At 46.4% G+C, this 25,851-nt stretch overlaps 1 protein-coding gene and 1 pseudogene across 2 annotated transcripts in view; one reads left to right on the top strand and one right to left on the bottom strand.

Moving 5' to 3' along the window:
• MAPKAPK2 (MAPK activated protein kinase 2) overlaps positions 1–25,851 on the top strand; it is a 48,841-nt gene that overhangs the window by 7,762 nt on the left and 15,228 nt on the right. The gene's annotated exons all lie outside the window — the stretch shown is intronic.
• LOC126949471 (40S ribosomal protein S14-like) lies at positions 2,354–3,262 on the bottom strand (annotated as a pseudogene).

The following is a 25,851-nucleotide window of genomic DNA, read 5'->3' as shown; positions in this document are numbered from 1 at the left end:
GGTGAAATCTCTCCAAGGGGAGGGGCTGAATAGGAGATCTACTGACTGTCCCCTTGCCGACTCCTCCCCCTTCGTCCTCCTGCGGGGCTCCTTATCCTCTTGCTTGTCTACAGGGAGATGATTGAGTTGATCGTTTGCTGCCATTTTAATGATCCATATTGTTAGGGGGCTCTCAGCACACACCAGACCTTAGTAGCCTGGCCTCCTGCCCAGGGCCCAGAACTGTTACTCAGCCCCTCTGCCCAACAGCTAAAAATAAACCTGCCACTGCTGCAGTCTCCCCTCACAGCCAGGCCCTGTTAGCTGTCCCAGTGCTTCCTGCCACACTGCTGACCTGTTTCTCTCAGTTGTTGCTGATGTTCTCCCTGCTTACCCCTTTCTCTTCTAGCCTGAGCTTGGTAGGTGATTTGGGGCTAACTCTTCTGAGTGCTGGGAGATGCGCTATGGTTTTTATGTCTCCAGGTGCCTAGAATTTGTGTGTATGAAAGCTCTGTGAAGCTGTCCTGCTTATTTCCCAGTAGGGAAAGGGTTAGACAAAAAGGAGAGTGACCAAGCTCATCAGAGTGGATCAGACCTTCTACTGTGCTCGCCTCCAGACCTGGCTTCCTCCAGTTTTACCTCCAAGCAGGCTTCTCTGCCAGAGTTACCTAGGGATGCTAGGACAGCCCCATGTGGGCATAGTCTGCCCCAGGCCTTCACCCTGACTGCCCTGTCACTGAGCATGCTACCTACCATGTACTCCTGCCCTGTTGCTACGTTATATTCTCCACCCGCATTGTGAGGCTTGGGGCTACCACATTCAAAAGTGTGACGTCATCTTGTCAGCTTCCAAGAATAACTGGGCCCTGGCTCTCAGTACCTCCTTCCTGAGTCAGGCCATGGCACCTCTGGCCCTCCCAGCTCAGCCACGTGCAGAATATCACCAAGTGCATGGGTTTCTTCTACCTCTTGACTGCAGTATTGATGTGTGTCCATGGAGGTGTGGCCTCTTCCTCTGCTCCCCAGAGATCCTGGAGACTTGTGGAGCAAGATGAGGAAAGGAGCTCAGGTAGCTAGAATATCTGCTTAGCTGAGAGATACTGGGCAGAGTGTGACATTGGCATTCTGTTCTTCAGCATGGCGTTACTATTCTTTATGTTTTTTTTCTAATCCCTAGACAGGTGTTGATACTAATCGTGACCTAGGAGGGCTCTATGTCTGCTTTCGGGAATTACGGTTTATTTGGGGGAAGGGGTGTATGGTGGAGAGTGATGGTAATGGCAACCAAGACATAGGACTTGAGGAACCCTCTGCCTTCAGCTAGAGTTACATCCTCTGACCATGTGTCCATGGCCTCCTCCTCCCACCTCTCCCCGGGGCCTCATTTCCTCTGCAAGGGAAGATTAATCTGCCAGGGCCCATTGGCCTGTGCCGGGGAAGAGTTGGTTATAGTTGCTAAGTGTTTATTTTTAACTCTGACAGAAGGAGCCCCTGTCCTCAGAATAGCCATATCCTCTGTCTTTCCCTATCCCAACTGCCTTCCTTGGCTTCTGTGATTCCTAGAAGAAGGTTAGTAGGATTCTAAAGGCCAGGCTTACACAGGAGCTGGAGAAGGGCAGCCTCTCTGAGTGAGGAATCTGCAGGTTGCTCATCATGCTTGGCTTCTGCAGAGCTCAAAGGGTCCTGCGGGGAGAGTCCTGGACACTAAAGGCCATGTGTCTGGAACTTGGAGCATCCTAGGAATGCAAGTGGCTTGATGAGGAGGCTGCATGTGCCCTGCAGCTCAGAGCAGCCTGGCTGCACAGCTGAGCTGGACAGCCCAGCGAGGGGTCATCCCATGCCTTCTCCATCCTTACAGGCACCCAGATCTCTGGCAGATGGGGAGGCCACAGGGAGAAAATGAGCATACGTAGTAACCTGCCTTGGAAATGCTTGCGCTTGCAGACATGCCAAGTGCTGTCATTCCCTCTGACTGCCAGGCTCACGAGCATCATGTCCTCATGTCCTTTCTAGCAGAGCCCACCTGGGACTCTTAGTGACTTCATACCCTTTGTGTTCTCTTCCCCTGATGTGCTCTAGGGACCTGTGCTCACAGAGAGGAGGAGGAAGGGTGGCAGTGCCCCCTCTCCTGGGTCTCAAACTCGGCTAACTTTATGCATTTGATTTGGCTACCTGGGCTTGGATGCTTTAAAAGGAAATTAGGTTTGAGATGTAACCAGAGAGGGAAGGAATAGAGAGTAGTAGGGGGTGGGATGGGTGGTTGAAACATGTGGCTAACTCTGAGAACCCTCAGCTATGGAAGGAAGGTCTTGCCCCCATGATTCTTTGGTGTGCAGTGGGGGATTAGTTTGCCTGGAGGCCAGCCCTGATCATGTAGCTTCCTAGCTTAAGCCCTTCAGTGGGTCTCTTTGCCTGCAGAATACATGAGATATCCAAATCCTTCCCAGATCTGGCCCCAATCTGTTTTTTTTTTTTTTGGAACACGTGCTTTTTTTTTCTCCCCGGCTTAAGTGGCTTATATATGTTGTTTCTTTAACAGAACTGTGCTTTCCACCCCCACACCTTAGCATCTATCCATCTGTGTCTTCTCTGTACCATGCCCGTCCCCCGTCCTGTCTATATCTACCTATTCCACCCTGCACAGATGCTGCTTTTCCAGAACCTTTCACACCACAAGCGGGTCTTCCCATTCTTCTCCATCAAACTTGGTGATACACTCTTACCTTTTATTTCTCTGTTTAAGTGCATTTCTCCATGTGCAAGGCATCTCTCTCTCTCTCTCTTTAACAGGAAGGCAGTTTGTTAATGGAAAGTATTTGAGGAGTCCTGTGCACAGGCAGTGACCACGGCAACCCCCTTTCCTGTGGGTGTTGTCAGAGGGGTTGGGGGTGACGTCCTCAATCTGTCCGATCTTGATAACCGGGCGGGCAAGAGCCCTGAGGGCCACCTGGGCCCCAGGTCCAGGGGTCTTGGTTCTACTTCCTCCTATGGCTCGGAGTTTGATGTGTAGGGCAGTGATACCCAGCTCTGGGCCACATCCCGGGCAGCCAACAGAGCAGCATGTGGTGAGGATTCATCTCAGCCTGCCTTCACCTTCATCCCACCAGTCACACGGCAGATGATTTCTTTGCCAGAAAGATCAGTGACATGGACAAAAGTGTCATTGAAGGATGCAGAGATATGGCAGACACCAAATACATTCTCTCCTTCAGCTACCTGAGCTCTGAGGCTGATGACCTTTCTTCTTTTCCTTCCCCTTTCAAGGTGCCATTTCTGCATGTTGTTTCCAGATTCCGCACAGGAACTCAAGGCACCTCTTTAGATATCGGATTGGATTGTAAATTCCTTGAAAACCCACATCTTCATTATTTTTGTATGCTCTTATTTTCATGTAGTGACTGTATGTCCTCATTGAAAAACAGGCCAGGCATGGTGGCTCACACCTGTAATCTCAGTGCTTTGGGAGGACAAGTGGGAGAATCTTTTGAACTCAGGAGTTCGATATCAGCCTGGGCAACATAGCAAGACCCCATCTCTACAAAAAATTAAAAAAATTAGCCAGCGGTGGTGGCACATACCCATAGTCTCAGCTACTTAGGAGGCTGAGGTGGGAGGATCACTTGAGCCCAGGAAGTCATGGTTACAGTGAGCTATGATCATGTCAGTGCACTGTAGCCTGGGTGACAGAGCGAGACCCTGTCCCTGAAAAAAGAATCCTAGAGTATTTTGGCACTGTGCATTATACACATTATACTTAGCTGCTGAATAAAGGTGTGATAACTGAGTAATAGTGGATGCCACAGATATTAAATGTAATGTACTAGAGGTAATCCTCAGAGTCAGGGGCGGTGGCAGCTCCAGAAGTGGGATAGTACTGGGCTGTGCTCTGTGGGACTGAGCTGGGGTAGAGTGATGATCTCTGACAGTGTCTGTTTTTATTTTTCCTGCTGCTGAAAAGCTGCTCTTAGACAGTCTTCTGAGCATTTCTTCCCTCTACCCACTTGGATCTTCTGACTCAAGCAGGCACCTTCTATTTCTGCTTACAGAGTTCTCATTCTTACAAGGACCCTGACCACAATTTCTCATTGATACCTCTCCTTCTTCTCCCTGTTCCAGGGCCCCTCCTATTCCTGTTCAGTCATGGAGATGACCTTTTTGCCCTTTGGAGAACTTGAACTGAGGGAGGGACAGATGTGGAGCTTGCCAACTTTCCTACAGCTCCTGGCATTTTCTAGTTAGCTACAGACATGGCATAGACACACAGATGCAGTCCATGGTGTTCTATCTGCTGGTCCTGCTCCTGTGTGTTGCAAGACGGACCAGTGTTAAACACTGTATTAGTCCATTTTGTGTTGCACTAAAGGAGTATCTGAGACTGGGCAATTTATAGAGAAAAGAGGTTTATTTCTCACAGTTCTGCAGGCTGTACAAGAATCATGGCACCAACATCTGCTTCTGGTCAGGACCTCATGAAGCTTTTGCTCATGGGAGAAGTTTAAGGGGGAGCAGGCATGTCACATGTTGAGAAGAGGGAGCATGGGGGTGGGGGCGGCCCTCGACTCTTTTTAACAACCAGATCTTGTATGAACTCAGAGTGAGAACTCATTGCTACAAGGGAGGACACCAAGCCATTCATGAGGGATCTGCCCCCAAGACCCAAACATCTCCCACCAGGCCCCACCTCCAACACTGGGGATCATACTTCAACATGAGATTTGGAGGGGCCAAATATCCAAACTATATCAAGTACCCAGTTGCCGGGACTGAGGTCAGAGGTTTGAATCTCAGGGGGCTTCTTAACTCCATGCCACAACAGATTTGCACAGGAAAGAGAACCTGACACTAGACTGGAATCTGAGAGACCTGGCTACTAACTCTACCTATGTGGCCCCAAGCAAGTCCTAGGGCCTGTCTGGGCCTCACTCAGTCTCCTCATTGTAAATGAACAGGACCAGACTTGACCTTGAAGGACTCTTGCACCGAAGGCCTTTCATCACTGTTGTTGCATCTGCACTGCTGGGAAAATAACCTAATGCTGGGAAACAAGTGGTCAGCCTGGGTCCCAGGGAGCCTTCGGGACTAAGAGCCATCATGTCTGTCCTCAGTTTCTGCAGGACAGTGTTACTTCACCTTTCTCCTGGCTACAGTGTTTTTATTCATTCAGACAATGTTTATAAATGTTTATTCTTCTCCATGCCTGCCTCCTGTCTTTCCTGCTGACTGGCCATCAGGAGGCCCAGATGGCAGGATTAGCTTGGAATGGCAGAACAATCAAGGGTCATCCTCTTGGGTTTAGACCCCTTTAATACCTCTGCTATATGAGATGAGAAGAATTTAGAACATTGATTCCTTCTAGCAGCTTAGACTAGGACCCCTGCCTTTCTAAGCAGGATTTGCCTGTGGGTGCCTTCTATACCCTTGAGATCCAAAGCAACTTACTACTCAAGAAAATTAATTGGCAATGCCAAGAGTGACTTGTACAGCTTCCCTAAGGATAGCTCAAAACAGCAGATAGACTTTGATACAATATAACAATTTTCTATTATTCAGATCACTGTAGGAAACTTAGCAACTCTGTGAAGGTTTCCTAGATTAATAACAAGTCTTTATTGAGCAGATACTGTATATCAGGCATTGTGTTAGGTGTTTTACTTACATTCTTGTTAATCCTTAAAATAATCCTTTTAGTGCAAAGTGAAAGTCCCTGTTTTACAGAAGAAACATGTTCAAACATATACAGAATAATTCATTAGCAGTTATTTATTGAGCACCTACTAAGTGCTAAGCATTATCTTGGGCTCTGGATATACATCAGTATATAAAACAGACAAAAAAGCTATCTGGGGGGTGTGAAGGGGGACCAGGTAGAGGAATAGCAAATGCAAAGGCAAAAGCCTGAGGCTTATTAATGAGTGTGTCTAGCTCTAAAACCTAGGCTCCCTCCAGCTGACAGTATTGCCTCTCTAATGGTCCTTTGTGACTCCATTATTACTGGGTACTTAGATGACCTAGCAATTTAAGTTTATCATCCAATATTTATGGGATACTTACTTTGTGCACATTGCTACGATGATATGAATAAGTTGTAGGCCCTGCCTTGGGAAACATACAGTTTAGAGGAATGAACACCCGTGTGTATAAAATGAATGAAAGAAGACTTCCTCTCAAAATCCAGGTTGTACCATTTCTTGCATGTTGTCATTTGACTCTTGTAGGCGCCAGGTGGTGTGGTTCCTCATTTTGTATCTGAAGGAAGAGGTTCAGGGAGTGGGTGGGGGTTAAGTGTCTGGGCACCAGGGTGGCCAATGAAGGATGCAGAGACACACAATGGGCTCTTCAAGGTGGGAGGGAGTAGAGGGTGGGATCACTGCCTGGCATGGGCAGAGGATACTTCATGGACACATACCTGTGACACACCCAGGGGAGGGTGCAGATGAAAATACGTCCAGTGGGATGGTTTCTAAGGAGAAGTGTGAGGAACTGCACTGGGGCTCCCATATTTTGGCTAAGGAGGGAGAGATGCTGCCTCTCCAGGAATCTGGTAATAGGCAATGCTTGAGATTGGTGTGAACCGAACCGTCACATAGAGCCGGGAGAAGTCACGAAGGAGGCATGAAAAAGAAATGGCTGGGCTGAAGCTGTGGCACAGCCTTTTTTATCCTCCTTTGGGCCCTCATATGGCTTCTCTTCTGCTCTGAAGAATCTCATCCTTCTTGAGTTTAGCCTTCTAGGTGAAGGAGTGGGCAGACTGTATGCAGGGAGATGGGGAGGCTGTGTTTGTGCCCTGCAGCTCAGGAGCTGAGAGAACAGAGGTCAGGGCTTCGGTTAGTGCAGATGGGAAAGTGAAGCAATGGGTCGGGTCTGTTCGTTCCTGAGCATGTCCTGTGACAAAGGAAGTTGCAACATGTCTGTCTTTCTCTCTCTCTCTCTTTCTTCCTTTTCTTCTTTCTTTTTTCCATTTCCCTCCCTCCCTCCCTTCCTTCCCTTTCTCCTTCCTTCCTTTCTTTCTTTTCTCTGTCTCTTTTCTTCTCTTTCTTTCTTCTTCCTTTTTTTTTTTTTAAATAAAGAAGCAGGTAAAACCATCTTCTAGGAAACGTCAGAAAAAGTATCTGGTCTGTGATGGGTGGTTCTTGCCCCTCCCCTTGCAGTGCTTTTCCTGTGTAGTTTTTCTTTTTTCCTTTCCCATCTACACCTTCCACTCTCCTTTCCTCTGAGAGATTGTGTCTCTGCAGCAGGCCAGCTATGTCTCCAAAGGGAAGTAGTCAGTGCTTGGACTGAGGCAACCTTGAGAAAGAATCCTCTCCATTGTCCTCCAGGTGAGAGAGCTGTTGCACCAACTCACACCTGGAAGGTTGCTGGTGGTCTCTCCCTAGACAGAGAACTGTTTAAATGTGACAGGTGGTTCCTGATTCCCACCTGGCATTTTTTTTTTTTTTGGCTGCTGCACAGGTCTGTGTTGTGTCTCAGAAGGCCGAGGGAATACTTACTTCTCAACTCAGATAACCACCTTGTTGGTAGATTCAGTGTGTGTCTGTGTCAAGGCAGATGCTGGGAAAAAGGGCCCAGAATGTGTGTGTGAGGTAGAAATCAAGGCTAGAAGACCACACATGTTAATCTGGAGTACTTGGTCAGGTTTGATTTTGGCCTGTGTGCTATAGCTGGGCAGGAAGCCAGTTGTGTTTGGAAATGTACAGATGATCTATTTTCCTGATGAAACCTTTTGATATCTGGAATAAACTTAGCTCGCTTTCTCTCTTTCCCTCTTTTGAGATTCAGTTTCTCTCCCTTGGACTTCTATACCCCAGTAGAGCCAAAAGTTCCAGTACAAACCAGTTTTGAGACTCCAGCATTAGTCAACTAAGGGATGTTCTAGGTCATCCCTGAGAATGAGGTCTGCTTGCTCCAGGGAAGCTAGGAAATGGCACCAGGTGTCAGGCCCTGCTGCCCAGGATGGGGTGACAGCTGCTGGTGTTACTTATGTTTCTGGGCAGAACAGGGTAAAGTCCTTGGGGGCGAGAGTTTTTGTTCAGGCACTGTGTTCCCTGTACCTGTTGCCTCTGGTACAGCTGCTGCAGAGCCCCTCCTTTCCTGCTGTCTTCTTTGAATTTAATCTCCCTGTGATCAGGTGCATCTCTTCAGACTGGAGACAAGCTTAGAGGAGTGGTGGAGGAAGTGGGGCCAGAATTTACTTGTTTACTGGTTCCCACTGAGAATACAGAATCTCTCTTTCACGAGAAGCTATGCTGGCTTCTGTGGTAGCCACTGGCCATAAGTGGCTATTAAAATTAAGTATTAATAAAATTTAAAATTCAGTTCCTCAGTAGTGCCAGCCACATTTCAAGTGCTCAGTAGTTAGCTGGTGGCCATGGTTTTATGCAGCACAGATAGAGAACATTTTATCATCACAGAATATTCTCTTAGACAATGCGAGATTCTGAGATAATTTTTCTAATCCTGGTAAACACTTATCTGAGCTGGAAAGGGATTTGAGGAAGGGTGCAGGGAGAGGTTTTGAAGCCCAGGTGAGAGGTCAAGTAGAAGGTATTCATTTAGAAAAGGATCTTAAAAAGTTTTTAGTTTGTAGGGCCAGGCGCAGTGGCTCATGCCAATAATCCCAGCACTTTGTGAGGCTGAGGCGGGCAAATTGCTTGAGCCCAGGAGTTCGAGACCGGCCTAGGTAACATGGCGAAACTCTGTCTCTACAAAAAATACAAAAGTTAGCCGGGCGTGGTGGCATGCACATATAGTTCGATCTACTCAGGAGGCTGAGGTGGGAGGATCACTTGAGCCTGGGAGGTCAAGTCTGCAGAGAGCCATTATTGCACCACTGTACTCTAGCCTGGGTGACAGAATGAGACCCTGTCTCAAAAAAAAAAAAAAAAAAAAAGGAGTTCACCTTGTTGAGGACTACATCCTAACAGATGGTCACCTGGCCCAGTGGCTCCCAAAGCAGGGTGATTGTTAGACTCACTTGTGGGTGGCATTTCAAGATTCAGATTCCTGGGCACCACTCTTTGTGTCTAATTGAGTCCAAGACTCTTCAGACAAGGTAACCTGGAATGTGCATTTTTAATGTGCTCCCCAAGTGATAATTATCTGGGTTTGGCAACCACCAACCTATCATACCTATGCTTAAATTCTTCCAATGGTGAGGAGCTTATCCCTTTTTGAGAAAACCTTACCATTAAAGAAAAATTTGCTGTTGTTAAAGTTCTATGTTTTTCAAATCTTGAGATTTGGTTCTTTGAGGTCGTGAAATCCTTTGGTACTCATTGCGTCTTCAGAGCCTTGCAGAACGCATCATCTTCATCTCCGCACTCAGTCTTCAGCAGGTATTTGAGGTCAGCTGTGGTGTGGTCCCTGCCACTCCAAGTCATGGCACGCATCAGAATGCCTGATCTGCCAAGGGCTCTAGGGAAATGCAGAGATGCAACATCATTCCAGGATCCTTCCAATTGTCAGGCCTTGCTGAGACCCAGAGGAAAGGTCTGAATCTCAGTGGAGCCCTACAGGGACAGCCCAAGGGCCATCCAGCTGGTGAGGGCCATGTGTACCTCTGCCTCTCTGCATCCTGCTCTGTAGGGAAGAGTCCCTGTTTCTTTGCACGTTAGCACTTGTTAACACCGACCTGGTTTTCTTCAGAGGCATTGAGAGATTCAGCCATCCATTCCCGGTGATGACAGATGTCATTTCTGTTTCGAGATCTTCAGTAGCCTCCCTTCATCTCCAGTGTAAAATTCAAACTTCTAAACATGGCATTCAAGCAAGCTGGTTTGTCCTGCCTTCCACCCTCTCCCTTCCAGGAGAGCACTCCTTCCTGCTCTGCCATGCATTCGTTTGCTTGGAACTTACATTTGCATCTTCTCTTGGATCTTACATTTGCTCCTCTTAAGTTTTTTCTGTAAACTGTATTTATCTTTCAAGGCTCATAATAGATTTTACCCCCTTACTCCCCTGCCCAATTCCAGGCAGAACTGCCTCCCTCCTCTGCCCTAGTGATGGTTCATTCTGCCTGCATGACTGCTATGCACTCGAATTACAGCCCCCTGCCAGGCCCTCTCTGCTAGACCGAGCTTCTTGAGGATAAGAACTATGTCTTGCTTGATATCCCCAAGTGCAAGCAAGCACCGGTGCCGGAGCCCCTCTTTCCAGCACTGGTATTCTTACCCTCAGTGGCCCAGAGCTCATCAGCTCCAATGAGAAAAGTGCTACTTAGCAGCTGATAATTAACAGACAGGACGTGAGGTTTGGCTGCCTCAGAGGCAAAACTGGTATTTAAACAGTAAGGTTTTTAAAAATCAAGCATTAAAGTGTCAGCTTCAGAAGCAGCTACTTCCAAACATAATCCTGCCCAGTTAGAGAAGATAAATGGAATAATGAGTGGAACCAAAGATTTCTCTCTAGCCTTGAGAAGAGTCCAGGGGAAAGAGGCCTGGGTGGCATATTGGCAGGAGCTTGGAAAAGGGGCCTTCATGTTTCTGTTCTCTGGGGTGGGGCTGGAGCTGCTTGGAGAGCAGGTGGGAGGTGCTTCCCTAGAAAGGGCTGTCTGTGTTCTCTTCCATTCCCAGTTTCTATAGATTGGACTAATTTTGCCAAGTGACCAAGAAGAAAAATTGGGAAACAGAGGGTAGGCATCAACCCTGACATTTATCCTAAGGTGATGCAGCACACACTTGTATTCAGCGATAGAGACTTTTCCGTAGTGCCTGGTAATATCTCATTGTATTTTCTTTTGATGCTCCTGGGGGCAGGAGGGGAGAGCTGACATCAGAGCCTCCTCCCTTCTAGATCACAACCAGAGCATGAGGAATTCCCCAGCCCCTTGAGGTACCCAGACACTAACCACAGTCTGCATCTCTGCTGAAGGCGTTGTAAGAAACATGCAGGCCAGGAACAGTCAGTGGCTTCAGAGCAGGGGCAGCTGCTAAAGAGGCAGAGGCTTCTTGTGAGGGCGGGGAGCTTGAGAGTGCTCTGCACCCCATCCTGGGGGAGGTGAGCATCTGCTTCGGGGTTCAGCTGCCTGCGGAAGTCGGTGGGAGACACCCTTTCAGGGTCTGCTTCATTATGAATGAAGCAAAAAACCTATCCCAGGAAATCACAGAGGCTGCTGGGTATATCCCAGGGTACACAGGCTGTATTTTTTCAACCCAAAGTTAGAGTCTGTCTGATAGTTTTTCTTGGGGTTGGGGAGGGGTCCTACTTTCAGATCCAAAAGAAAATCTGAGATATGTCATTCGAATGTGAACGCACTCGACTTTCTGGGAAATGTTGAAGATTTACTCCTGTCTGAGTGTCTCTCACTCATTGTTACCTGTCCATTCGTTACCTGGCCCACGGATGGAGGAGGTTGGATGGAGTCTCCCAGGGTCCCCTTCCTGGGCAAGCTTGGTGGGCCTTCCTGCTTTTCCTTTCAGGTTGTGGAATTCGTGGTGGTGGTGGCTCAGCTCACCCAGACTGTGTGTGATGGTTAAGGTGGTGACTTCTCACTGACTGCTGATGTGTATAGTACGTTGAAAGCAGTCACCCAACTTCCTTTATAGCCAGATGCAAAACAGTGCCTGAGGTCCAGGGTGGGGGAGGATTTGATAAGGGAATAAAACCAGCTGGCTCATCTGGGGGCTGATATCTGTCTGTGGTGATATAGGCACAGATGATCTGCAGTCAAGATTGACTTGAGGGTGTGCATGGGTTCAGTCCCATTTGTGAAGTCTAATGGTCCTTCCGGAAGCTTCATCATCATTTGAACTGAGTAAGTGAAGATGAGTGCACCACAAGTGTGTGTGTGCACTTATTAATCTGTCCATTCATCTGTTCACTGCAGGCTTATTGAGGGAGAAACATGTAAGCAAGGTATTTCTTATGTACTCCAAGTGGTAGAAGAGCTGTGTTCAGGGAACTGGGTGAACTTGGAAGAAGGAGCCGCCCTTTTCTGCAAGTGCTGCGCCAGTCCCGAGACACTCTGTGATCCTAAATTGGGGAACGGTCTGCAATGCACATTACTGAATTAAAGGCTCTGAGAAGTTCTACAGTGAAAGAATCTGTTTAACTTTGTTTAACCTAGTGCTTCTGCCATCTATACGACCCCTTTTTACTTAGCACTTATTAACATCCTACGGAATGCTATTTGAGAAATGGCAACAGTCCCCTGTCCTCTGGGAGAACTGTTCAGTGATTCAGAGCAAAAGTCACCTGACTCTGGGTCAGCACAAGTTGGAGAGATTTGAAAAAGGTGTATGTATGTTTGCATGTGTATGTGCGGTGGGTTGGGGGGAGGGGTGTGGCAGAGGAGGGGCCCCGGCAGGTGGCTTCTATTGAAGTCAGCCCTGTCTGCCTCCCTGTTGGCTTTGTGCTTCTGGAGAAGCTTTTGTCCTGGCATGAAAATACTGAATAGCAGCTGCATCTGTCATGCCTGGGAAGCAGCAGTGTGCAGCATGGGGGTGCCTCAGCAGACACTCCTGCTGGAGGGCCAGGCTGCCGAGAGTGCCTGGGTATTGGACAAGGGAGAGCCTGGTGATTCTGAGGCAGCTGCTTGCTAATCCTGGAAGCGGAGGGGAACAAGATTTAGCTCCCTTATCTCTCTGCCTTCTCCTTTCCGATGGGGGCAGTTGTGTTGACCCTTGAGGGACAGCCAGGAAGAAGCAGGTGGGCTGGATGCTTTCTCCTCTGTCCACCAACCCAAGGGCATCTGGAGGGTGGACCAGGGTGGAAAGGCGATTAGCTCTCTGTTACCCAGGGGAGCTGAGATGAAGGCATTTTGGGTTAAATTCAAGGAGGAATTCAGAATTGTGAACTGGATTTATGGAGGTTTGTGGAGTTTGAAAATTCGAGAGCCCTGGCTGGCCTTGTGCTTGGAACGTTGGTCGGAGGTGGATATGAATGATGGGTCCTGCAGATGGCCGGCTCCCCGAGACATGCCTGGGGCCTTACTGGATTTTTCGCTTGGAACAAACCCAGGCCTAGGGAATTCCCGGAGCCTTTTGCAGGCCTCAGCACCCTTCTGGCGCAGCTTCGCTGTGAGGCAGTGGTTATTTCTCAGGAAATGGGCAACTGGGAGTAAATGGGAGTGTGGGGTGGGAATCAGCTACTCTTCCTGAAGATTATATGCTTCCAGTGTAATTAAGGCGGGGTCAGGATTTCCTATCTCTGTTTTATTTATTTATTTATTTATTTGCTTAATCTTAAAAGGCTGCTTTTCCCCTCCGGGTCTTTCCACAGGGATGGGAGTTAGTCTGTTCCCAGAAGGAGCTAGGGGAGGTGTCCTTCGTCTCCCAGTCCTTCTGGCCCTCTCCCTGCCTTTCCCTGGCCACAGCCACGGAGACCCAGAGTCACTCAGAGCAAAGCCAGTCCCTCTCATCATTGCCCCTTTGTTAGTGGAGAAAGGGCAGATGCTGCTCCACAGTTACCCCCACCACCCTGCAGGACGTCTGGGTGGGCTGGGGTTTGGTTTGGGAATCGGGAGTATTAGCTGCAGCTGCCAACTGGGCTTGTACTTGCAGACTCACAGGCTCCAGGCTCTCTGAAGGGACCAGCAGCTCTGACCCCCGTGGGCTTGCTGTGGTCCCCAGGGAGCAAGCCCTTGCCAAGAACCTCTGAGCTCACCGAGGTGGGTGTGGGGTAAGGATGGAGAAGGCCTCGGGAGCAGGAGAAGTGTGCAGATGACTCCCTCCTTCCTCTCAGCTGGGGATGCATCACCGCTGCTGGGAAGACGTTCAGGCCACTTCTAGACAAATCGGTCATGATGGAAATTTTTTCTTGCCCCTGGGTGGGGCTTTACTTGTTCAGAAGAGGCTTCAGATGTGCTCTTTCTAGGTCCTGGCTTGAGTGCTGAGCATTTACCTGCAGCCCCTCGGGGCTAGAAGGCAGGGCAGTGTCTGAGCCCCTTTCCTACCCCTCGTTCATTCTCTCCCCTCACCTGTCATTCCACCCATCAGCCCTGATCAGCTTGGCAGCCTTGTGGCTCCAGCTGGAGCTTAATAGGCATGTAGTTGGAGGAAGGGATGGCATTGCAGCCGCACCCTTCTCTCTCCCACAGGTCTTATTCTTGTTGGGCCTCCACTTCCTGTCAGGGCCCTGCTTGCAGCTGTGGCACATCTGGACCGAGACGGAGTGTCCTGTTATCCTGCATGATGAGGATCCCAGATTTCCCCTAGGTGATGGCCATAGTCATTCCAGGGTAGGAGCAGGACTTCTCCCACCCCCAGGCACTCCAGAGACTTCCTCTAGACCCCCACTTTCCAGTGGTGACCTCTAAGTAGTCTGTCCCCAACTCCACCTCCCCCCATGGAGAATGGTGGGAAGGAAGTTCTGCCAGAAGTTGTTTTTGGTTTGTGAGGCAATAGACTTTGCTTTGAGAAACATACATCTCTCCCTCTTCTTTAAGATGTGAAGCCAGAAGCACTAGACTCTAGTTTCCTTGGAAACCAGAGTGGCAAAGGCAGAGAAAAAAGGGGCTGGTTGTAGGCATTGAAATTGAGGAGAGTTCTCTGGGTCCCAGCGCTTTTCTGGGGAATCCACATGGTCTTCCCAGGGCCCGGGGTTGTAGCCCTCACTGTGTTAACGGGCTGTGTAACCTTGGTAAACACCTGCAACTCTCTGCACCTTAGTTTCCACCAAGATGCCTAAGGTGGGGAACATGTTGGCTTCACTCAGATTCTGTGCCCCAGAGACCTGCTGGGTTGTGTGTGTGGGGGCTTGGGGGTAGGGCAGGGGACTCCTGCTCACTGATTTAGTGTTTGCTGTGGCTAAACTACAAAGTGGACAGTCCACATGCAGACACTTAAGAGCTACTTGCACCCAGGTCCTTTCTTTGAGAATACAGTGATGTAGCAGGAGGCTCCTTGCATTTTGCTTGTGTGAAACCACCTGGATTTTGCTGAAGCTGTAATTGTGTCTCTGCATTCTTTTATTCCTGTCTAAAAAAAATGGTTTCCACAAATGTTGTGAGGAATAGACTGTCAGAGCTGGAAAGCGTTTAGTAGGGATCCTTTAAACCTATCTCTACATTGTACATTGATCCCTTCAACCAAAGCCAGAGAGGGGCAGGGACTTACTTGCTCTGACCACACAGTCAGAACAAGAACTTACAACAGTAAAGCTCTGGGTAGCAGCCTAACATGTGCTAAGATTCCCTGTTGGCTAAGATTATCTGTGCCCAGGTCACCCTGGCCTTTTGCAATTCTGCCCTTTGCAGGCCCCTGTGTTGGCTGAAACTAGCCCTCTTCCTCCCCTTGCGCTTTCCTCCTGTGACCTCCCAGCCACCTCTTGTTTCCCTTGTGGTGCTTCCCACCTGTTGTTACTTCCTACTCCTCCTCACAACTTTTTATTATGAAACATTTCAGATGTGCAGCAAACTCGAAAGAATTGTACAGTGAACAGGATTACACCAAACCACCTAGATTCTACCATTAGCCTCTTACTATGTTTACTTTATCACGTCTCTGCATGTTTGAATCTCTCTATCCATTGACCAGTCCATCTTATTTTGGGGATGCATTTCGTAGTAAATTGCAGACATCAATGTACTTTACCCCTAAATATCTCAGCATACACAGGCATTAATTTGAGTTCAATATTTGTTCATGCATTTTTTTGATGATAATATTTATATAACAGTGAAAAATGCACAACTTTTAAGGTATCACCTGATAAGCTTTGATAAATCCCTCTATCTGTGCAACCCAAACCTCTGTCAACTACAGAACAAAAAGTTTTACTACCTAGTTAGTTCTCTCGTGTTGTTTCCCAGTCATCCCAACACATACCCCTTCGCAGGTAATCACAGTTCTGATGTTTTCTCACTGTAGATTAGTTTTGCCTGCTCTGGAACCTCATATAAATGGGATAATCAGTGTGAACTCTCCCTTTTGTGTGAATTTCATCTGCATGGTGACATGTATCAGTAGTTTGTTATGCTGAGTAGTATTCCATTGTATAGATATAAAATTTGCTTCTTTATTCCCCTGTTGATGGACATTTGGGCTGTGTCCAGTTTTGGGCTATGATGAATAAAGCTCCTGTTAGCATTCTTGCACAAGTCTTGTTGTGGACGTAATGTTTTCATTTCTCCTGGGTAAACAACGAGGAGTGTGATTGCCGGGTTACAGGAGGCTGTTACTTATTGTTCCTATCTGACTCTCTGCCCTGCCCTCTCATTGTACTGTGCACCCAAGTGTTTTACGACTGTTATCACATCCAGTCCCTCAGTTGCTCCTTCAGGGTTTCTGTTCTTCCGGCATATCACCCCAGTTTATTGAACTGTTGCTCATATGTTATGCTCCTTAGATCTTTTATATCCTGGTTGTCCTCCTCTGGAAATATAATACTGTTTTACAGATGTGTTGCCCAGAACTGAGTGCTCGCTGCTCGATGTGATCTACATGTGGATTCTAGGTATGGGAGAAATACAGAGTGTGGGTGCATTTGGATCCCTGTCTTGAGCTAGGTACTTGATCTGTCTATGAGCTGAAGGAAAGATTAACTTTTTGGCAGCCACGTCATGGCATCAGATCAGATGAGTTAATGTTTGTAAAAATACCACAAATCTCATATTAAGATATCCATTCAGCTTGAAGTCAGTCCGAACCTCTGATACTAACGGCATTTATTGTGAACTTTCTACTTGCCATTGTGTCATTTAGTTTTTGCCTACCACTTGGTGAGAAAGGTACTGTTCAAAATAGCTTAATAAAAACTCTTTGATTTAAAACAAGAGTACTTAGCTTTGGCACTGTTGACCTTTTGGACCAGATAAGCCTTTGTTGTGGGGGATTGTCCTGCGCTTTGTAGGAGTTAGCAGCAACCCTGGCCTCTACCCACTCAATGCCAGTTGCAACTATCTACCCATCCCCCCAAGTTATGACAATAGAAGATGCCTTCAGACATTGCCAAATGTCCGCGGGGGGGCAAATTAACACGAGCTTGAGAACTGTTCCCAAGGTATAGAGCTTAGTCACTGATAAAAAATTTAAACAATATAGCTCTTCCTGAAAGGTAATCCCTGTCAGCTCTTTAGCATATATACCTACAGATTATGCTCTTTCTACGGGCAGTCCTCAGTTTCCATGGTTCTAATCTGCATGAATTGCAGTTACTATGGTTTGGTTAAATAACATCAGTCCTCCAAGAATTTGACTCAAATTTGAGTTGCCAAGATATCTGTATTATAAGTAGGTGCATGGAGTACAAACTTTGCTGTTAGCTCTGCAGTCCACAGATCACTATGTACGTAACAGATGCTCTTCATGGTCACTGACCAATCATGTTTCTTCTTGAAGAGTCTTTTGGTGATTGGTCACTGCCTGTCTGTTCACACGCAGACAGGAAAGTGTGTAGTTGTGTTGCCTCCCTGTCTCCTAGTGAGAAACTCATGTGGCATTTTACAAAAATGGACAATTGATGAGGGAATTGGCCAGGAATGATGAAATTTCAAATGAAATGTGGTAATGCTGGTAGTGAAATTCAAGCCAAACGTAATGGAATTATAGACTAAATAGCTGACTGTGGGACTGTCAACACTGCCACTGTTCAAGACTACATGTACAGCCTGGGAAACTCAGTGAAGGCGGCATGTCAGCATAAATGGGGAAAGTGGTTTGATGAAAAGGACGAAGAGGTCCCAGAGGAGGTGACACTGCAGAAGGAAACTTCATATTAAAGGCATCCTTGAACATATTTCACAACATTGAAAGTGCAAAGGATAAAATGTTAGAAACAGATCCAAACTTAGAAAGGAGTATGACAGTTTGCAAAGGCATACGTAAGATACTCATTTCATATTGGATGTTAAACAACAAGAAGGCAAGTGCTGTTCAGATTACTCTGGATAAGGTTTTTACAAAGCAATAAAACACTCATTCTCAGTGAATCTAATGTTTTAAATTAGAGGATACAAAATAAATAGTTTTTACTGTTTTCTCATTTCCTTATTTATAATTTGATAGCAAGAGAATTTTTAATGTTTTGACAGAAATTTTTAAATGTCATGGAAAAATCATAATTTTCCTCATTGATGACTAAGGTTGGTTTGCATGGTCATTTTTATAGTTCCTATCACTGTGCAAAGCAAGAGCTGCCTGTATTTACAAGAAGTGTGGGTGAATACACACGCATGCACACACACGTGCTTTTTCTCTTTTTAAAACATTTTACAAAATGGGATCAGCCTATATGTATCAAATTACAACTTGCTTTTTCATGGAAGTTTTTTTGTTTGTTTGTTTTTTGAGACACCATCTCTCTCTTGTTGCTCAGGCTAGAGTGCAATGGCGCTATCTCAGTCCACTGCAACCTCCATCTCTCGGAGTTCAAGTGATTCTCATGCCTCAGCCTCCCAAGTAGCTGCTGGTACCACAGGTGCATACCACCACACCCAGCTAATTTTTGTGTTTTTAATAGAGATGGGGTTTCATCATGTTGGCCAGGCTGGTCTTGAACTCCTGACCTCAAGTGACCCACCCACCTCGGCCTCCCAGAGTGCTGGGATTACAGGTGAGAGCCACTGCGCCCAGCCAGAAGAATGTATTTTTGAAGAACTTTTGATTTCAGTATGTCTTAATCTACCTCATTCTTTTTTTTTTTTTTTTTTTTTTTTTTTTTTTTGAGACAGGTCTCACTCTGTCCCCCATGCTGGTGTGCAGTGGTATGATCTCTGCTCACTGCAACCCCTGCCTCCTAGGCTCAAGTGATCCTCATGTCTCAGCGTCCCAAGTAGCTTGGACTACTGGCCTCTGTCACCACAGCCAGCTAGTTTTTTCTGTATTTTATTTGTAGAGACAGGGTTTCGACATGTTGCCTAGGTTGGTCTCAAACTCCTGGGCTCAAGTGATCCACCTACCTCGGCCTCTCAAAGTGCTGGGTTTACAGGTGTGAGTCACTGTGCCTGGCCCAGTTTTCTATGAACAGGTGTTTAGTTTATTTCCTTCTGTCCCCCAATTTGAAATAATGCTGAAGTGAGTATTTTTGACTGATACTATCATAAACTCCATTTAATCGATGAGTTCAGTGGGGATTTAGAATGTGAAGTAACTGGCTAAGGTCAGGCAGCTATTAAGCTTTAGCGCTGCTGGTGTTTGAACTTGGGGTAGCATAATTTCGGAGCCCTTACTTTTAATCACAATGCTTTACACCTTCTCTTCCCTGTTCTTAGAAGCAGCTTTTAACAATGACAACAAATAATAACAAAAGATCTTACTGAGTCAGGCACAATTCTAAGTGCAATTACATTGTTATTATTCACTAAATAACAACCTGCCAGTTAGATACTGTTGTTATCCCTGAATTGCAGTGAAGGAAAACTGAGGTATAAGAAGGTTAGGAAAGGTGCTCAGGGTCCACAGCTGTTTAATGGAGGAGCTGGGACTGCCCCCATGCAGCCTGGCTTAGAACCTTGGCTCTCATTCATGTTATAAAGATACGACTTGAGAAAAGTCTCTTTCATCCTGTGCTGTTATAGATTTTTTTTTGGGGGTTAGTTTTGGCATATATTTTCTCCTACTGTAATCTTTTAAAAATCTACTACCCAGCGGCCGGGCGTGGTGGCTCATGCCTGTAATCCCAGCACTTTGGGAGGCTGAGGCGGGCGGATCACGAAGTCAGGAGATGAGACCATCCTGGCTAACACGGTGAAAACCCATCTCTACTAAAAATACAAAAAAATCAGCCAGGCCTGGTGGCGGGCGCCTGTAGTCCCAGCTACTCGGGAGGCTGAGGCAGGAGAATGGCGTGAACCCGGGAGGCGCAGCTTGCAGTGGGCTGAGATTGTGTCACTGCACTTCAGCCTGGGTGATAGAGTGAGACTCCGTCTCAAAAAAAAAAAAAAAAAAAAAAAAAAAAAATTCTACTACCTAGCACAGCCTGCCTCTCCCATTGTTTTCTTAGGGGGTGTCACTTGGAAGTATGATAAGCTTATTGCCTACAATGTCTTTAGTCAGCTTGTCGGTGACTTACGCCTGCTGTAATCCCAACACTTTGGGAGGCCGAGGTGGGTGAATGACTTGGGATCAGGAATTTGAGACCAGCCTGGCCAACGTGGCAAAACCCCATCTGTACTTAAAATATAAAAATTAGCTGACTGTGGTGGTGAGAACCTGTAGTCCCAGCTACTCAGGAGGCTGAGGCACAAGAATCTTTTGGACCCGGGAGGTAGAGGTTACAGTGAGCCAAGATCGCGCCACTGCACTCTAGCCTGGACGACAGAGTGAGACTCCGTCACACAAACACACGCACACACGCGTGCACGCGCGCGCGCACACACACACACACAAATAGGTTTGCCACTGAGGTTGTTCTTTGGGTTTAGTCAACAAATACTCATTGAACACCTCCTAAATGCCATATACTGGGTCTAGAATTTGCAATAAAAAGATGAACAAGACATTGTCCCAGCCTCCAAGAGGTACATGGTCTACAGTGAGAAGAGAAACCATTTTATAAATCCCACTGGTGAGTACTGAAGTAGGAGTTTAGCAAGACTCTGTGGGCACAGAGAGGCAGAGGGGCTGACTCTGCCTGGAAGTGGTCAGAGAGGCTTCACAGAGGAGGTGACATTGCCACGGTTCTTACAGACGTGATGTCATGACAAGGCCTGGCTTGCCTGAGGTCAGGAAGTACATTGTAGCTTCAATATAGGGGATGTATCGGGAGGTGAGGGTAGCAACAATGTGGGTAGGAGCTACGGAAGAGTAAGTTAGGGAATTTGGATTTTATCATGTCAGCCAGTGGAGATGTTTAAGGAAGAAAATGTCCTGCTCAGCTTTGCTTTTCAGCATGTGACCCAGGATATATTGGGATGAAGTAAGTCTCCCTTCTAGAAACCAGTTAGAAAACACACAGGAGTAGGCCATGCATGGTGGCTCACGCCTGTAATCCTTGTACTTTGGGAGGCCGAGGTGGAGGGATCACTTGAGGTCAGGAGATTGAGACCAGCCTGGCCAACATGATGAAACCCCGTGTCTACCAAAAAATAAAAAGTTAGCCAGGCGTGGTGGTTGCATGTCTGTAGTCCCAGCTACTCAGGAGCTTGAGGCGGGAGAATCGCTTGAACCCAGGAGGCGGAGTTTGCAGTGAGCTGAAGTCATGCCACTGCACTCCAACCTGGGGGACAGAATGAGACCCTGTCTCAAAAAGAGAAAGCACACAAGAGAAAAGGGGGCTGCAACCCAGTAAGCAACAGCAGGACTGGAAAAGGAAAGATGGATTTGGGAGATCTTCCCAGAGACAAAATTGGATTGGTTCTGTGGGTGAGGGAGGGAGAGAGGCTGAGGATGAGTATTCAAGATTTATTATATTGAATTTACTGAGATCCTGGAGTGAATTCAAGGGGGCAGTGAGTTGAGTTGGGTGCGTGTTCAGCAGCCTGTCCTAGATCCACCAAACAGCACTTTATTACTGGTCATCTGTAACAACTGCAAATATTATCTAAATGCTTTGTCATCGCACTGCCTCCTTCTTTGTCATCCCTAAGGTCTGGCAGGAGACCGTGTTCATACACATTATAGAGGTCCAGACCTCTTGCGTCTGGCATTCCTTTGGTCTATAATTCAGTAAACTCTGCTAAAAAGGAAACGAGACTAGCTTGCTGTGGCCTCTTAAGCGACCCAGGCTAGCTTGTGATGGTTCAGATTATGTTTTTTTCTAGAGCTTTTCCAGAGACAGATGTTAAGGAGTTTATCCTATTTATCCCCTTGCCTTTAAACAAACAAAAGTGCTGGCTGGGTGCAGTGGCTCACGCCGGTAATCCCAGCACTTTGAGAGGCTGAGGCAGGCAGATCACCTGAGGTCAGGAGTTTGAAACTAGCCTGGCCAACATGGTAAAACCCCGTCTCTACTTAAAACAAAACAAAACAAAACAAAAATTAGTCGGGCGTGGTGGTAGGCGCCTGTAATCCCAGCCACTCAGGAGGCTGAGGTGGGAGAATCGCTTGAATCTGGGAGGTGGAGGTTACAGTGAGCCGAGATCGCACAGTTGCACTCCAGCCTGGGTGACAGAGTGAAACTCCGTCTCAAAAGAAAAAAAAAAAAAAAAAGAAGTGCCAACACCCCAGTTCTTTATATCCTCTTAGTCATCATAGTTTATTAACAGTTTTGTTTACATATTGCTTCTTTTTCCCTCTTGGCTAGACTGAGAACCTTGAAGCCCTGTGAGCTTGGTCTAGTGCCTGGAGCATTGTGGGTACCGGGTACCGAGAGAATGTGTGCTGCCAGAAAGCAGAACACCGCCACCTCCTCTCCCCTCAGCTCCTGAACCACTGCCAGCAGTAGTTCCGGAATCAACCTGCACTTTCCTTCTGCATCCTGGGGTGTAATTCTGGGTGATTGTAAGTTGGTTTATGGTCTAGCTTAGATTTGAGGCCTCTCTTGAGAGAGAGAGAATGTGTGTAACTGTTTAGCTTGTTCTAGTCTGGAGCATTCTCCTTCATAGAAAAGATGGGAAATGCTGGAGATGAACATTCCCCCATTCTGTGTCATTTTGTGTATTAGAGTCTCTGTCCCCATCCCGGGGCCACTTCCTCCCTGGTTCTTCTTGTGGCTTTGGATATAGCTTGAAGACGTGCTCCTAGCAGCTCTTGCATTTTCACAAGCTCTGCTCATTCTGTTTAGTGAGCCCAGACTACTCCCTTTGGGTCTGTCCTGTCTCAGGGGCAGTTGCTCGTGTCTTTGCACACATCCTTTACTATCTCAGCTCATCACTCCTCGTTGACATTTGTGGCTGCCTTCTCCTGGTTTCTTCTTTAGGGGATTATTGTATTTTAGATGATCAGAATTCACATTTTAGAGACTTGGACCATGTCTTTCAAAATGCATTCCCTTTTGGGATCTCTGCCCATCATACTCCTTGGTCTCAATATCTAAATATTGTTTTTTTTTTCTTTTTCTTTCTTCTTCTTCTTTTTTTTTTTCTTGAGACAGGGTCTCACTCTGTTGCCCAGGCTGAAATGCAGTGGTACAATCATTGGCTCACTGCAGCCTTGACCTCCTGGGCTCAGTGATCCTCCCTCAGCCTCCTGAGTAGATAGGGCCACAGTCTAGTACCACCATGCCCCACTAACTTTTTAAATTATTCGTAGAGACAGGATCTCCCTGTGTTGCTCAGGCTGGTCTTGAATTCCTCCTTCTCCTTTTTATATTCTCTTAGTCATCAAGCCATCCTCCTGCCTCAGCCTTCCAAAGTGCTGGGATTTCAGTGTGACCCACTGCACCTGACCTAAATATTGGTTTTTTTGAAGTCTAGGCAAAACAACTGTTTTTTGTCTCAGTTTTTTTTTTTTTTTTTTTTTTAATTTCCCTCCTTTGAACTCGGAATTGACAAGGTTACTTCCTCCCAATGTGGTGTTCTTATTATTGTTTTTGCTAGCTGAAGTTTTTTTTTTTTTTTTTTTTTTTAACATAATTTACTAGATTTTTCTTCCTGGTCAGAAGTAAGTACAGGGTAATAGTTCCCTTCCTTGTGTCTTCAGCTGTGTGAAAGGTGATGTAGAATGAGAATTTATCAGGTGCCCTGCTCGTAGCAGAAGACGCGACTTCTCTCTCACAGGTGACCTTGTGTTTGTGTTGGTGGCTTGAACTCACGCTTGTGTCTGGGCCGTTTCTCTCACTGTGTAGGAAAGAATGGTTCCTGTCTTCTCCCTGGCCATGTAGTCTGCTGTGTGTCACCACAACAATGATCTATCTTCTGGTTCTTTTTCCTTCTCTTCTCACCCAGTAGTCTCCAGTCTTAGGCGTATGGAATTGTGTACCGGGTGGAGGATGTGTGTGTGAGCTGTCCTCTTGATTTGTAGGATCCTTCTCTTCCTCCACATTCTGTCTCAACTCCCCTCTGCCCGCTATGAGATCTGTTGACTCAGGTATATATTGCCGTGAGTCTCATTCTGCTCAGCTGGGGTGATGAAGGTGAGATTGCTTTTGTCACTTCAAAGTGAAATTTTAGATTTGCTTTGGCAGCCACGCAGGGTCATATGCATGGGGGCTGCTTAGGCCAGAGGCACCGTGTTGCTGACCTCCTTCCATCTTACTTTCTCTTGCTAGTTTGCCCATCTCTGTGGATTTTTTTTAAGTAGATACTAGATACCTCGATACTACTAAGATCATGATCTTTTTCTTCTTGCCCCTTGGATTTTAGCTTACTTGGAGCATTTAGCCAACTTGGAGCATTTAGGGTTTTTCCTTCCTACCACTGTCTGCCTGGTCTCCTAGGGAAAGATGCCTTGTATCTTGTTGTTCTGGTGTACAGTCTGCCCATTTAATCAGTAAGTGTTTATTGTGGCTCTTCTCTACTGGGCTCTGGCCCCAGGCCTGATGCGAATAGGGCAGGCCTGTGAACAGAGCAAAGACGAGTCACTTAGGAGGGGACGAGAGAGGCCAATGGTAAACTAATATTACCAACTCAGGGTTTATTTGTCAAAGCCTCCTTCGTTGTGAATAAAAGGTTAGATCTGAATTGGATCTGAGTCCTGGCTTTATCACCTACTAGCCATCTGGCCTTGGGCAAATTATTAATACTTCCTTGGGCCTTGGTTGCCACACCTGTACGATGGAGTCAGCGATGGATCCTGTTTTGTAGGGCTGCTAGGAAGCTTAAATATAGCAATATTTTCTATATATAAAGTGCACCTGGTACACGATTGATGCGGTTTATATGAAAATTCCTCTTTCTCTTTCAAAGTCATTTGCTGGAAGAAACAGAAATATCTCTGTCCCCATCTTTCAGTTTCCTACCCAAGACTCCTGTGTGGTTGACATCACTGCTGTGTGCAGTGTTCATGTCCATATAAGTCAGAAGTGGTTTGCAGCAGTGGTTTGGGGCTTTGGGGCCTCTGCTCGCTCCTTATCAATTCTTAGGGTTACATCCTCTGGGAAGATGCCAGGCCTGGTCAAGTGTGGCCTCTGACCTAGAGTTATGCAAGGCCTCTCTTCCTCCTGTGGCCAGTGCAGAAATTTCTCATCTTTGCTCTCCTGCCTCCAGCAGGAAGGTTGGCCTACATTTGGGGCATATTCGTGTCACTGTCTCAAACCAGGGGTTCAAATATAAGACCTGAATCATACTACACCTCAGACTCCAAACCCTTTCACTTAATTTTTTTAAAAAAATTTCATTCAGATGGTAAAGGTTCAAACAATACAGAGAGATATAAAACAGAAAAAAAAATACACACCTTTCTCTAGTACCTATTCCCCAGTAGTCAACACTGCTACCTTTTTTTTTTTTTTTTTGCAGGGGAAGTAAATTCCTCCAGAAAAAAATTTAAACATCTACAATTTCATATATCCTCTCCCCTCTCCCATAAAAAACAAAACAATAACAACAAAACTACGCAAATGGGATTATGCTATGTATTCTGTTCAGTACTTTACTTGTTTCTGAAAATTTAAAAAATATGCAAAAGAAGAAAATGTCATCCCTATTACTACCACTTAAATTAACCACTAATTAACTTTTTGGTGTGTTTGCTGCTTGTCTTTCTGAATATACTTTAAAAGCTACTTAAGTAAGGTGGAAGCAGTTCCATTTAAAAAATTAGGATGTTAAAGATAAAGCCAAAGTATTATATCATCTTGGTCCTTATCTGCTTTCCCACTTAATATCATCCTGCTGTCCCCGTCGCTGCGGATGGGGAGCTGCCTCTTTCTTCTACGACGCTGCACGTTATTCCGTTGTATGGATTTGCTGTCGTTTATCTGACCAGCCTCTTATTGGTAGGCATTTAGGTTGTTACCAGTTTTTTTGCCATTAAAATGCTTTATGAATATAATTTGTAGGATGGTTTCTTGCTGGGTAATTACTGGGTCCAAGGTTTGAATGTTTACAATTTTGATAGACATGGCTAAATACCTCCCCAAAAATACTAGTTTATTTCTCTACCAACTGAATGTGTAAGA

Source organism: Macaca thibetana, chromosome 1, assembly GCF_024542745.1.
Source record: "Macaca thibetana thibetana isolate TM-01 chromosome 1, ASM2454274v1, whole genome shotgun sequence".
Lineage (NCBI taxonomy): Eukaryota > Metazoa > Chordata > Mammalia > Primates > Cercopithecidae > Macaca > Macaca thibetana.
Note: the sequence above shows the minus strand (reverse complement) of the source record. Positions and strands in the feature narration are given on the sequence as shown.